At 35.4% G+C, this 12565-nt stretch overlaps 1 long non-coding RNA gene across 1 annotated transcript; it reads right to left on the bottom strand.

The window, feature by feature from the left end:
• Positions 1–9547: 9547 nt before the first annotated feature.
• On the bottom strand, positions 9548–11134 carry LOC147523009 (uncharacterized). The gene is made up of 2 exons (XR_015215464.1): positions 10463–11134; positions 9548–10383 (listed from the first exon to the last, which is right to left on the bottom strand). It is a non-coding gene; the product is annotated as an uncharacterized LOC147523009 (long non-coding RNA).
• Between the last annotated feature and the right edge of the window lie 1431 nt (positions 11135–12565).

The following is a 12565-nucleotide window of genomic DNA, read 5'->3' as shown; positions in this document are numbered from 1 at the left end:
AGGTCTTTAACATCGTATTTTCATGTCATATGAAAAGAAAACTACGTTATTACATACTTTCAAAAGATCAGACCTAAAAGAAAACTAACGGACTGCTCCAGGCAAGAATCCCAAATCAAACGCCCATGGTTCCATCGCCTTCCCACCTATGTTCCCAAGAACACACCCACGTTATGGCTCGCAAACATGGGTCAACAAAATGGAATTTGGTTGGTATGAGTAGACTAACCACATATAAATATTATCATACTTTAATTATTCAAACAATCACTTTATATTATCCCATAACTTAATCATTCACAACTTGGAAGGCCAGTAGTTCCGTCATTTTAACCGCATAATTTCTTCCCAAGCAAGACTTCCATTATATAACTCATTATAATAACTTCGTTTTAATATATAAACCATTGAATTAAAACTTACCGATATCCATTTCCAGATAAGGGGTAGAAGGACGTCTCTGACAAAATGTTATTAAGTCCTACCCTCCTGCAAAAGAAAGTTAGAACTTCTATATAACCTTTGTAGATATTATATTAGGCATTCAAAAAGTAAACTCAAACACTTTCGCGATAATCAAAGAATAACCCTGACTAACCCTTAGTTCCTCTCTACCTTAATACCTTAGTTCCTCTTCTGGCACATCCAAACAATCACGGTCATTCATGGCACATTCAATGAATACCCATATATATAACGCTAACGGGCCATTTATGGCACATTTAATAAATGCCCATCCTAACATATGACATCAATGGTCATAAAACTCAATTCCAAAACTTGAGGCGTGGAGTTCTAAAAGAGGTGGTAAATTTGTTTACGATTATTGCACTTTATTGCATATATTATCTCTGAGAACGAATGAATATCTTGTTTAATGTATTTTTGATTTACGCGTTATTAATTTCATGGATGTATAAGTGTCATAACGTTGTGTATCGTAAAAGACTAAAAAATCACAAAGCAGTAAATACACGTACACAAGTATATTTATAAAGGTCCTAGCCTAAGTCAAACATGCTAATTGTCCTAGACTTATCCTAATAGACCGAATCATAATTTTAGGAAAAAGTCAAATTTTTGGGTCAACTTGTCAAAGTCAACCCTAGTCAAAGTCAAAGTCCACTCTGGTCAACAGTCAAATTCATAGTCCACTCTGGTCAACAGTCAATATTGGTCAACCTAGCCTAAACTCCAAAAACCCAAAAGCCCAAATCCTAAGGCCCATAGTCTAAAGTGAAGTCCAAAAAATTTAAAACCAAACAAAACATATAAGCCCATCACGATTTGGCCCAAGCCCAAATCGTGATGTATTGTTCATCTTCTTCACTCTCCCATTCTCCACCAGCGCCTCCACCGCCTATACAGCCACCACCGGCCAGCTATAACCAAAAAGAGCCCCGCGGTCTTCATCCCCACAAAAAACCCCACCTACCTATACCGTCAATTCATGATTCCGACATACTGTAAAAATCGAGATCGACATCAATAGAGCTCCAATCGTCCCCTCTCCATCACCCAATCAACCCCCAACAATCCACCTCAACCCAACAACATAACCTCACAACCAAATCCAATAAAAACACTAGTCCAAACAATCAAGACTCAGGACGGTGTGGTGCTGATTTTTTATGCCATTGAAGCTCCTCTCGGAGCTTCAAAGCAATTCCACCTCATGACCCAACAACCCATCTAACACCAATTATCACCCTAATAGTTCTAATCACAACCACAGCCAAACCTCATCAATAAAATTCAAATTTTACAGTAATACCTCACCACAAAGTTCCAAACTTAACAACCATTCCAACACACTAGACAAATAGGGCGGTTTGGGTTCTGAGGTTTACGCCCTTAACCACCGGTGTCGAGTCTTCGACATCTCAATGCTAAACTCGTCATAGTTTTATTTACTGTATTGTTGAAAAAAAAGTATCTAACATAGTCTGCACCATTAACAGAGTCGGCACCCTTAACAGAGTTTTACATACTGTGGTACTGCGACATTCGTATAAATTAGTCACACCATTAAAGGGGTTTACACTATCTCAATTCTAGAAAACAGTATTACTGGGATGAATAGCTTAAACAAATATAACAAAAACTTCAGACTACTCACAGTTTTTAAAACCGAACGCTTTCCCGAAAATACCCGAAACCCGAAGATCAAGTCGATCGATCATTAGCTATCCAAAGAACTCTTCCTTTTAGCCAAACTCCTTTTTTTTTTTTTTTTTTTTTTTTTTTCTAAAACCCTCGCTGTATTTTTTTTTTCCAACCCTATTCTGTTTTCTTTCTGTTAAAAACAAAAACCCCCGAAATAGGGAAGAAGGTTTATCCCATAAACCCACGTCTCCTATTTCCACTAACACTTATCCTATTTTATTTTATCTATTATCTATTATTATTATTATTATTAGGAAAAATAAACAAAATAAAATACGGGGTGTTATACTGTGCTAATGTTTGATGCGTCCTATTTACCTAATACTAAAGAGTCTGTTTGAAGAGTCCTATTTACCTAATACTCGAAAATAGACAAAAACCTCCAAAACCTATTTACCTAATACTAAAGTGTCTGCTTGAAGAGTCTTATTTACCTAATACTCTCAAATAGACAAAAACCTCCAAAACCCCTCTTCTTCACACAAACAGGTGTAGTTATTTCATATATTAAATTATATAATTATTTCATTGTTTGAATACCCATATAGCTTTTCCTACCGTTTGAGAAACGTGTATAAATTGAATATGGATTACACAAGAAATGAACAGTTAAAGTTGTCTACGTACACTCCGCTTCTGGATGAACAAATTGTTCTCAATATATATACTCGGCTAAGATGATTTTCTAAGGAATATTCAGTTAAGGGTATCACAATGACACTACCAAGTTCAATTTAAATGTCAAAGAAAAAAAAATGGTAATTCTACTATAAAAGTTAAATTTACGTGTATTCATTTAATTATGACTCAAGTGGCGTAGCCACGGGTTAAATTCTAGTCTATAATACAAAACAGCTCAATTTTTAAGCAAAGTTATAAGGGCTTAAGTGGTGGTCATGATTTTCTCGGGATCTGTGCTAATGCTTGAAGAGTCCTATTTACATAATACTCTAATGCTTGAAGAATCCTATCTACATAATACTTAATTTAATGGTTGAAGAGTCTTATTTACCTAATACATACTCTAAATTACTTAATATGCTTGAAGAATCTTATCTACATAATATTCTAATACTTGAAGAGTCCCTATTTACCTAATACTCTAAAATAGACAAAACCCCGACTAAACCTTCAAAACGCCTTTTCTTCACGCCAAAAAAACCTTCACGAAAATTTTCAAGCCAAAAAAAATTCTCATTTTCTTCATGCAAAATCTTCAGAGAACCAAAACTCAACAATGATTTCCCTTTCTTTTTACATAAAATCTTCGAGAGAACTAGAAACTCAACAAGGGTGCTTCTTTTCCACTGCTCTAATCCTCTTCAACAAGTATAGTTATTTCACATATTAAATTATATAATTGTTTCATTGTTAACAAAATAAACATTACATGAGGGTCAACTTTTCAACTTTTGAAATTGAGATTAAATAGACTTTTAATTACTATGCAGTTGCGTACAAGTATTTAGTTATTTTGTACTTCAGACGATTGTTGGTTTGTGAGAATGGTCTTGGCCACTAAGTTGCCTCTAATGTTTTGCTATGCTAGCTGCAATCTGCTATGTTCCGCTCTTCAAGCTTAATAGTTATGAGGTGGAGTCCAAAATAATTATAAGCTAAGGTTTAAAAAAAAATGGAAAAAATAGTTTCAAAAAATTTGAAAATAGCAAGAGAAACAAAGAAGAGATACCCGACATGGTATAAATATAATGGACATAGTTAAATAATAGTGTATAGCTCCTCCTTCGACCACGTTAGTTACTCCATTTTAGGAGTAGGGATTACAAGACAGGACTAAAGAGTAGCACCTCTAGACAGAGCTAGACTTAAGCAAAAGGTAACAACCTCCGACAGATCGAGCTAGACTTAAGTAAGCTAAGAGCTAACAAAGCCAAGAAGAGAACCTAATGCCACATAAAACAAATTTTTCCGTGGAGTCCAAAATAGTTATAAGATAAGGTTAAAATTTTTGGAAAAAAATAGTTTCAAAATTTTGAAAACGAGATATCTGACATGGTATAAATATAATGGACATGGTTAAATAATAGTGTATAGCTCCTCCTATAATGGACATGGTTAAATAATATTGTATAACTCCTCCTTCGACCATGTTAGTTACTCCATCTTAGGAGTAGGGATACAGACTAAAGAGTAGCACCTTTATTCAAGCAGGTTGGATTAAATTATAGATTGTCTCATATCAATAGCTGTAGTGGAAGCATTTTGCTCAATCAGTACATTAGAACTTCGCTCTTTTATCACATTAGCTTGGATAGGAAGTCAACTTTGGCAATCAAAAAAAATGTAACAAAGGGAGCAACACTTACCTCAAGGCACCGAAGTGGTGAGATATCATACCAGACTTCTTAACTTCAAGTAGAACAACCATAATTAATTGATTCTCCTCTTAATGTATTGTAGTTGGTATGCTATTACATAATCAACTATTATACTCATTTCAATTCTTTGTAATGTAACTCTTCTCCTTTGTTAATTCAATACGCTTATTACCTTCTAGCAATTTTAAGTGTGCATCATCATCCGTAGAGGCAAGAATCATCACTCATGAATAGTCACTCACCTTATTTGCTAAGGTATGCAATCATTTTTGTTGTGAATATAACACCGTGGGAAACAACGCTACCCACTACAATAGATCAATCCTACACAATGATCGATCCTTCTTACTAGACAAGACTTCAACACCATCCAAAGTAATCCCAACACTTCTCAATATCAAATAACAAGTATCTAAAGTAAAACAATTTAATGTAAAAAAAGAACAAACCACAAGATGAGATATATCGTGGTTCAGCAATTTGTCTACGTCCACACTGCGAGTTTCAAGCTTTACTAGATGTCCGGAGTAACAAATTACAAGTCTCTCAATTCACTCATAAAGAATGAACACTGAACTCACAAAGAATTGCTCACTTATAATCTCTCTTTTTCTTTGTTTTTGGAAAAGTTAGGTTTCTACATAAAAAACCTATATTTATACTATTTCGTAAAAACTTTCAAAAAGGCAAATTAAATCTTTGAAATACGATGGAGCTGGTCGCCTCTAACCAAGCAAAGTTGAGCGCGGGTCACACTGAAGAGTCTATGAGTCACCAAAGGCATGAGCGCGAGTAGTGCCTGGTCCAGGTGTAAATGGAGCGTGGGTCGCGCCCTTTCACACCAGAATGAGAAAACGTTTTTTTTTCTACAATTCTTCACCTCGGTGAGGTTTTAACACATAAAACCGAGCCGAACACATCCAGCAAGAACACATCTATCCATAAACTCGAAGTCCATCTGCCCTAAGGGCCATTCCCACAAAGGGATCTATCAATCATGTAGGATTTGGAGCAAGTCCAAACAGTGTTGGAACTTAACTCTGGTGACAACCTTAGTCAACATATTAGCAGGATTGTCATGGGTGTCCACTTTCTCAAGTGCTACATCACCATCCTCAACGACATCCCGTATAAAGTGATAACGGACATCAATATGCTTGGTCTGAGCATGATGAACTTGGTTTTTCACCAAATGAATAGCACTCTGACTATCACAATGCAAAGCAACACTGTTCTGCTCAATACCCATATCATCCAGAAGACCTCGAAGCTATAATGCCTCTTTCATTTGCCTCTTGCCGCCATATATATATATACTATGCCTCAGTAGTAGATAGAGCAACTGTAGTATAACACCCCGTATTTTAATTTAATATTTTCCTAGTACAATAAATAATAATAATAATAAATAAAATAAAATAAAAATGATAATGATTAGAAAGAGATAGGATAAAGAGGATAAATCTCATTTCCTATTTTTAAGGGGTTTTGGAAAAAAAAGGAAAAAAAAAGGGAAAGTTTTAGAGAGAGAGAAAAAATAGAGGCTTCTGGAGATAGTATAATCGTTTTCTACAATTTGTTGGGTTTAAGGGTGTTTACACGAAGGGGCTGTGCCTGTCTTCGAGATGCTGTCGTGGAAATGTGGTAAGTAAACTCATCGACAGTGTTAAAGTCGACTTTGATATATCTCTTCTATCACATCATTGTTGCTCAGAAAATGTTATGTTAGGACACGTACTTGCCAGTTCCTCAAGGTATGTCACGAATGCTGCTTATTTATTTTGTGAAGTCGAAACTGGATCAGCAGGACCAATAGGAGTTACATGTGATTTGTGTAATACCAATTGTATTAGTGTATTCCCATGAGACCATCTAAGATCTAACGTTTGACTTTGTCATAACTGCTGTGTGAAATCGGTTCCGGTTTCTAATGTTTGTTTTTTTTTTCTACCTGATATTCACCCTTTAAGACCATACTTCAAGACCTTAGTCGAATGATTAAAAAAATAAAATAAAAAGAGGACCTTAGTTGAATATTCCCAACAATGCTTTATCCCATTTTATAAAACGTTGTATAAAATTGTTGTAAAATGCAGTTTGGTAACGCTTTGTAAACCTACCCCTATGTATATATTGGTTTATGTTTTGGTAATGTACTTTATATAATGAGGTTATATCGCGACAAAGTTTAGGTTTTACCTATTTCAAATGGACTATGCATGGAAGGTCATATCTTATAATGCTTCTTATCCAATTATATTGGTAGTCCGGTATAATAAGGATAAGTGTATACTAGATCAGTGGAACCAGTCCTTACCATGACTAATGGCGTGACCATTAGTCTTTTATCTGACGTAGTGAGCCTCACTTAATTTGGATGAGTGACAGAAAAGATATGACTTCAAAAATTTTATGCATAAGAAATTCTATTTGTCAGAAAACAGTTTTTTGCATAGGGTTTGATCACAAATTGCATAAAGCTAGGGGGAAAGTTAGAGTTTTTGTAAAACATGAAAAAGTGAGTTTTATGAGTCTTCTTTCTAACTCAATTGGCCTTGTCCAATTCCGAGTCTTGTGGAGACAGCTATGGTGTCTGGACGTTTTGTTGACAGAAAACAGTGTGGCAGAATTCAGTTTATGCGCACTGTGTTCAAGTCCAGTTTTAAAATAGTTAGACTGAGAGTTAGAATTTTTATAAAATATAAAAAAAATAAGATTTGGAAGTCTGCTTTCTATTCCAATTGGCCTCATCGCATTCCGAGTCCCGTGGAATTAATTATGGTGTTTGGAAGTTTGACTGGCAGAAAATAGTGCGTCAGAAATCAGTTTATGCGCACTGTGTTCGAGCTTAGTTATCGAACATTTAGAATGAGATTGAGTATTTTTGTAAAACATAAGAAAGTAAGTTCTGTGTGTTAGATTTTTAACACAAAAATCCTTGATGCATTTGGACACATGTGGAAAGCGTTGTGTCATTCGGAAGATAGTCCGTCAGAAATCTAGTTTGTTGAAAATTAGGATTTTTACCGTTTTCAACTTAAGTTTTCTTCTAGATAGGCTGAGGTTGGGACTTCGAGTTCTACATGAAAAAGTATGTCTACATACCCTAGTTTCTAAATAATTAAGTTACATGTCCTTTGGATGAATGTAGGAAAAACTATAGCATTGACTATGTAGCTGGTAAGAACTACGAAGGCTTGATTCCAATCTTAAAAGATTTGGATACGTAGGCAGCTTTGAGCAAAAGTGCAGCCACTATACTACACTACACTATATCTATAATATATGTATTAGTTTGTGTGATAACTATGTGATTGTGTTAGAAATTACTGTTGTTTTGAGACTACATAAATATATATGTGTGCGATAGAAGTTGTATATGAATATAGACTTTAGTATATGTGGATCTGTTTTGGACATTAGTGTGTGTGGAATTGAATTTGGGCTAATGAACTATTTGTTTACGATTTTGTGTATATGAGTGTGGTTATATAAATTGTATTTGTTTAATTATAAGTCTGTTTATATTCAATGATATTTAAGTGCTTGATTTGCCTTGACGCGCGAAAATGACTCTCTGCATGTGTGGTCTGTTTTGACATGAGTAATGCTAGTATAATTATAAGTGATAATAATGTTTTAATGTGTCGCCCACATCTTTAGAACTCTCCACGCCTCAGGATTTGGTAATGAGATATTATGACTTGTGATGTCATGTGATAGATGGGTATTCATTGAATGTGCCATGAATGACCCAATAGTTTGGACTGCCCTAGAGAGGAACTAAGGTATTCGCCTTGCGGGTTGGTCGTATTCCTTGAATATACGAGAATGTAGGTTTGGGTATTCCTTGAATGTGGCGGGAATGACTCAGGGCATTTATTGAATGTGCCATGAATGGCCCGTTAGTGTTATGATGAGTATTCCTTGAATGTGGCGGGAATGACCCAAGGTATTCATTAAATGTGCCATGAATGACCTGATATTTTGTTATGACCAAAAGAGGCTTTGTGATTATGTGTATGGAAAGCCCAGAGATGGCTGTGACTCACAAGTTACGAGTTTACAAGATGAAAGTATGTTTCCTGGAGGTGATATCCCGCTTGGAATATATGTCTTGTAGTGGTACTCGGTGTGAGTGAGGCACACGGATATGTATGATTTGGCAAATGTGTGTAGTGCAAATCGTGGAGTAGGAACTAAAGGTTGGGCTGTGTCTTTTAATAAATGAGTTAACGAGATAATTAATAATCAAAGAAAAATATTAATTTTACGTGTGCTGGAGTTATTGCATATGATGTATATGATTTCTTATGAGAAATGTTTACGTGGTTTGTATGAGTTGATACTCACAAGGGATGAATGTACTCCTTGGGTGTGATATTTTCCCATTCTCATAAGTAGACGAGTGGTTTTTAAGTAAAAGTATATGAATTGTGTGATGTTATGGATGTGAGGTGTGACTGTGAATAATTTTAGTAAATGATTGTGATTTCTAAGTGACTGCGAAATGACTATAACTTGATATGTTATTACGAAAATATCAATGACTTGTGATAGTCTGAGATTTACGGTTATGCACGCAGAAACTTTATGACGTAATGATGTCATATGAATGACTACCCTTGCTATAAGTATGTATTATGATAAATGGTATTTTCCGAATATGCGGGACGAACCAGGTTATAATAATTAGACTTAAATGTCTTCAATGAGGTTTGGTTATTAATGGAAATTTGACTGGCTGAGATAAATCCTTTTATTGTGATGTCTAACTCTGTTTTGCAGGAGGGTAGGATCTATTAATCTTTTCTGCAGGGACGTAAATATCCTACCTTAAGACGACGTGTTGGCTTAAATGTAAGGTATACCAAACTCAAATTTAATTAGGTTATCATATGTGCATTTAATAAATGGAATGTAAGTGGTATTTATGTTGTGAGTTATTTTGGAAAGTGGGAATGATAAGTACTGTTATATGAGATTTTTTTGGAATTTGTATATTGGGGATGAAATCTTACTTGGGAAGAAACTACACGCCGTTTTGGAAAATGGAACTATATTGTCTTCCAAGTTGAAATGGTGGGTTTTGTTTCACCCCGGGTTTCTAGATAATTAAATATAATTGTTTTAAATATTGTCTGGAAATTTAGGGTGTGACATGTAGCCTGTAGTATAGATCTCCAACTAACCGGTACACCATGCATCATAAACACATAACCAATAGTCGATCGTAGTCTATCTAGATCACCTGCATAATCTGAATCCACATATCCACTGACATAATAAGTGCCTCCACCATAAACTAATCCCACATCCAAGGTACCCTTCAAATACCTTAATACCCATTTCACTGCCTCCCAATGCTGCTTCCCAAAATTAGCCATATACCTGCTTACAACACTAACTGCTTGTGAAATGTTTGGGCGTGCACACCATATCATACATCAAATTGCCCACTACATTAGCATAAGGAACATGTGCCATATGCTTTTGTTCCTCCACCGAACTAGGAAAGAACTTAGCTGAAAGCCTAAAATGCCCAGCCAAAGGCATAGAAATCGACTTTGCATTTTCCATACCAAAACGCGAAAGTACTTTCTGAAGGTATTTCTTCTGAGATACAACTATCCGTTGCTTCTGCCTATCTCTGTCAATCTCCATGCCCAGTATCTTCTTGGCTCCACCTAAGTCTTTCATCTCAAACTCAGAGCTAAGTTGAGATTTCAACTTGTCTTGAATAAAGAGACTCATTTGAAACACTAGTGACAACCTTTAGATCAAAATAACTGACATCTTGCCTTAAGACTGCTTTCAGATATCTATGTCTCATCTTTGAAATTTGTCTCTCTGCTGTTCTTGTCCAACAATACCCCCCCTGCATATCATAAGTTCTAATGACATTCTTTCTTGCAAGAAAAGCATTACAAAAAGGAGAGAACCTATAAAAGACATACCTAAAAAACAAGCACAGAAATAAAAAACAGCCATGTACAAGAAGTCCACCGAGTCCTGCAAAAAACCTTGTTTAGTTAATAAGAACAGGCAAAAAGTAATTAAATGGGGAAAAAAAAATCATATTTGCGAGATGGATTGCCGGGGCCATCACCAAGATTGTTCACTGTCTTGCTGAGGAGTAACAGGCACGCCAAAACCATCACCAATTGATCCCAAGAGCCCTAGAGTTATCAACAATATGTCTATACGATCTACGTGCATGAAAATCAGGCCAAAAGTATTATTCCTCAATTCTTTGTTAGTTTTACTCTCACCAACCTTATGATCCATAGTGTGTTCTTCTAGCTGCTCAAGGGAGAGAAATGGAGAAAACAAATAACAAACGACTCCAGAACACTAAGAAGCTAGTGTGAGAAGAAGCTCTTTTAATTGCTTCCCATGACGTAGCTCTTGGCAGGTGGTGTCCCATGGTCAGTATCACTAAGACTAATCTTCGCCTTATATATTGTTTTTATACTTGCAGTTCACACTCATCTTCCACAGGGATATATACTTTATGATTTGGTTTTAGAAGAAGTCGAGAATTGAAGAGATATATATATATTAGATGAAGATATATTAACCAACCAAAAACAGTTCCATGTCATCATTTTCTTAAAAAAAAGGGTAGACCAAGGCTTATGAACATATTATGAAATGGAAAGCAGTACCAAGGCTTATATGGAAGTTGTTTACAGGGTTTGCTTCATTTTAGCCAACTATATCTCTGACTCTTTGTACAATTCTTTTGGATGAGAAACAAAAGTTTATTGAGTAATAATAAGTTCAGTACAAAAGCCTAAGACATCAAACATAATATAATTACAAACTACAGTAAGATGTCGAACCACCGAGCAAAACTGAAGTGATAAGGAGCCGGACCACCACTTAAGCCCTTATAACTTTGTTTAAAAACTGAGCTGTTTTGTATTATAAACTGAATATGCGTTAGAAAATCATCTTAGCCGAGTATTTGTATTGAGAACAATTTGTTTATCCATAAACGGAGTGTACGTAGACAACTTTAACTGTTAATTCTTTGTGTAATCCATATTCAATTTATACACGTTTCTCAAATGGTAAGAGAAGTTATAGAGATATTTAAACAATGAAACAATTATATAATTTAATTTTCTTAAAAAAAAGGAGAGACCAAGGCTTATGAACATATTATGAAATGGAAAGCAGTACGGACTTAATATATAGCCACATGCATATATGGAAGTTGTTTACAGGGTTTGCTTCATTTTAGCCAACTATATCTCTTTGACTCTTTGTACAATTCTTTAGGATGAGAAACAAAAGTTTACTGAGTAATAATAAGTTCAGTAAAAAAGCCTAAGACATCAAACATAATATAATTACAAACCACAGTAAGATGTCGAACCACCGAGCAAAACTGAAGTGATAAGGAGCCTCAATCCAATCTCCTAAGAAAAGGATCCCCCACTTGGTTCAAACCACAGGTGGTGCACGAAAAGGTGCAATCAATGCTTCAGAGCCCAACATAATCCTTCTACCATTGGTGTTTGGGACGGAGGATAAAGCCCTAATGTTGCTAGTGTGCCCATTAGTGACCCATTAACGTCTGGCTATGGATTGCATATTCAAACACGGAATACTTCTTTTGGATAACACCAATTCAAATTCCTCAAACACTTTGTTTGACACGTGATAAAAATATATTAAAATTTGTGTCTTAAGAGATTTTGTATAGGCAATCTCAACTAAATCAAGCAGCTGAGCTTGCACTAAATAAATAGTTTGATATAGAAAAATAACACCAATTGTGAAAGTGCGTCCCAACTTACAATATTGTATATCATCCATTGAGAAAGGAGAGAGTCAGTACTTATAACAATGTAAGTAGCCTGAACCCGGCAATGAAGCAACCTGTTGGAGAAAGCAATACTCTTGAGGGATTAGCAACTTATAGTATATAAATGAAATCTGAAATCATACCTGGAAGCATAGATGGAGTGTTCCTAATGGTGAGGAGGAGTTTTAGGAGTTACAACATTAATCAAGAAGAGATTACATACAGAAATATGCAATGTACCTCT

The sequence above is a fragment of the Coptis chinensis genome, chromosome 1, assembly GCF_015680905.1.
Source record: "Coptis chinensis isolate HL-2020 chromosome 1, ASM1568090v1, whole genome shotgun sequence".
Lineage (NCBI taxonomy): Eukaryota > Viridiplantae > Streptophyta > Magnoliopsida > Ranunculales > Ranunculaceae > Coptis > Coptis chinensis.
The sequence above is the reverse complement of the archived record's forward strand: the minus strand, read 5'-3'. Positions and strand labels throughout refer to the sequence as shown.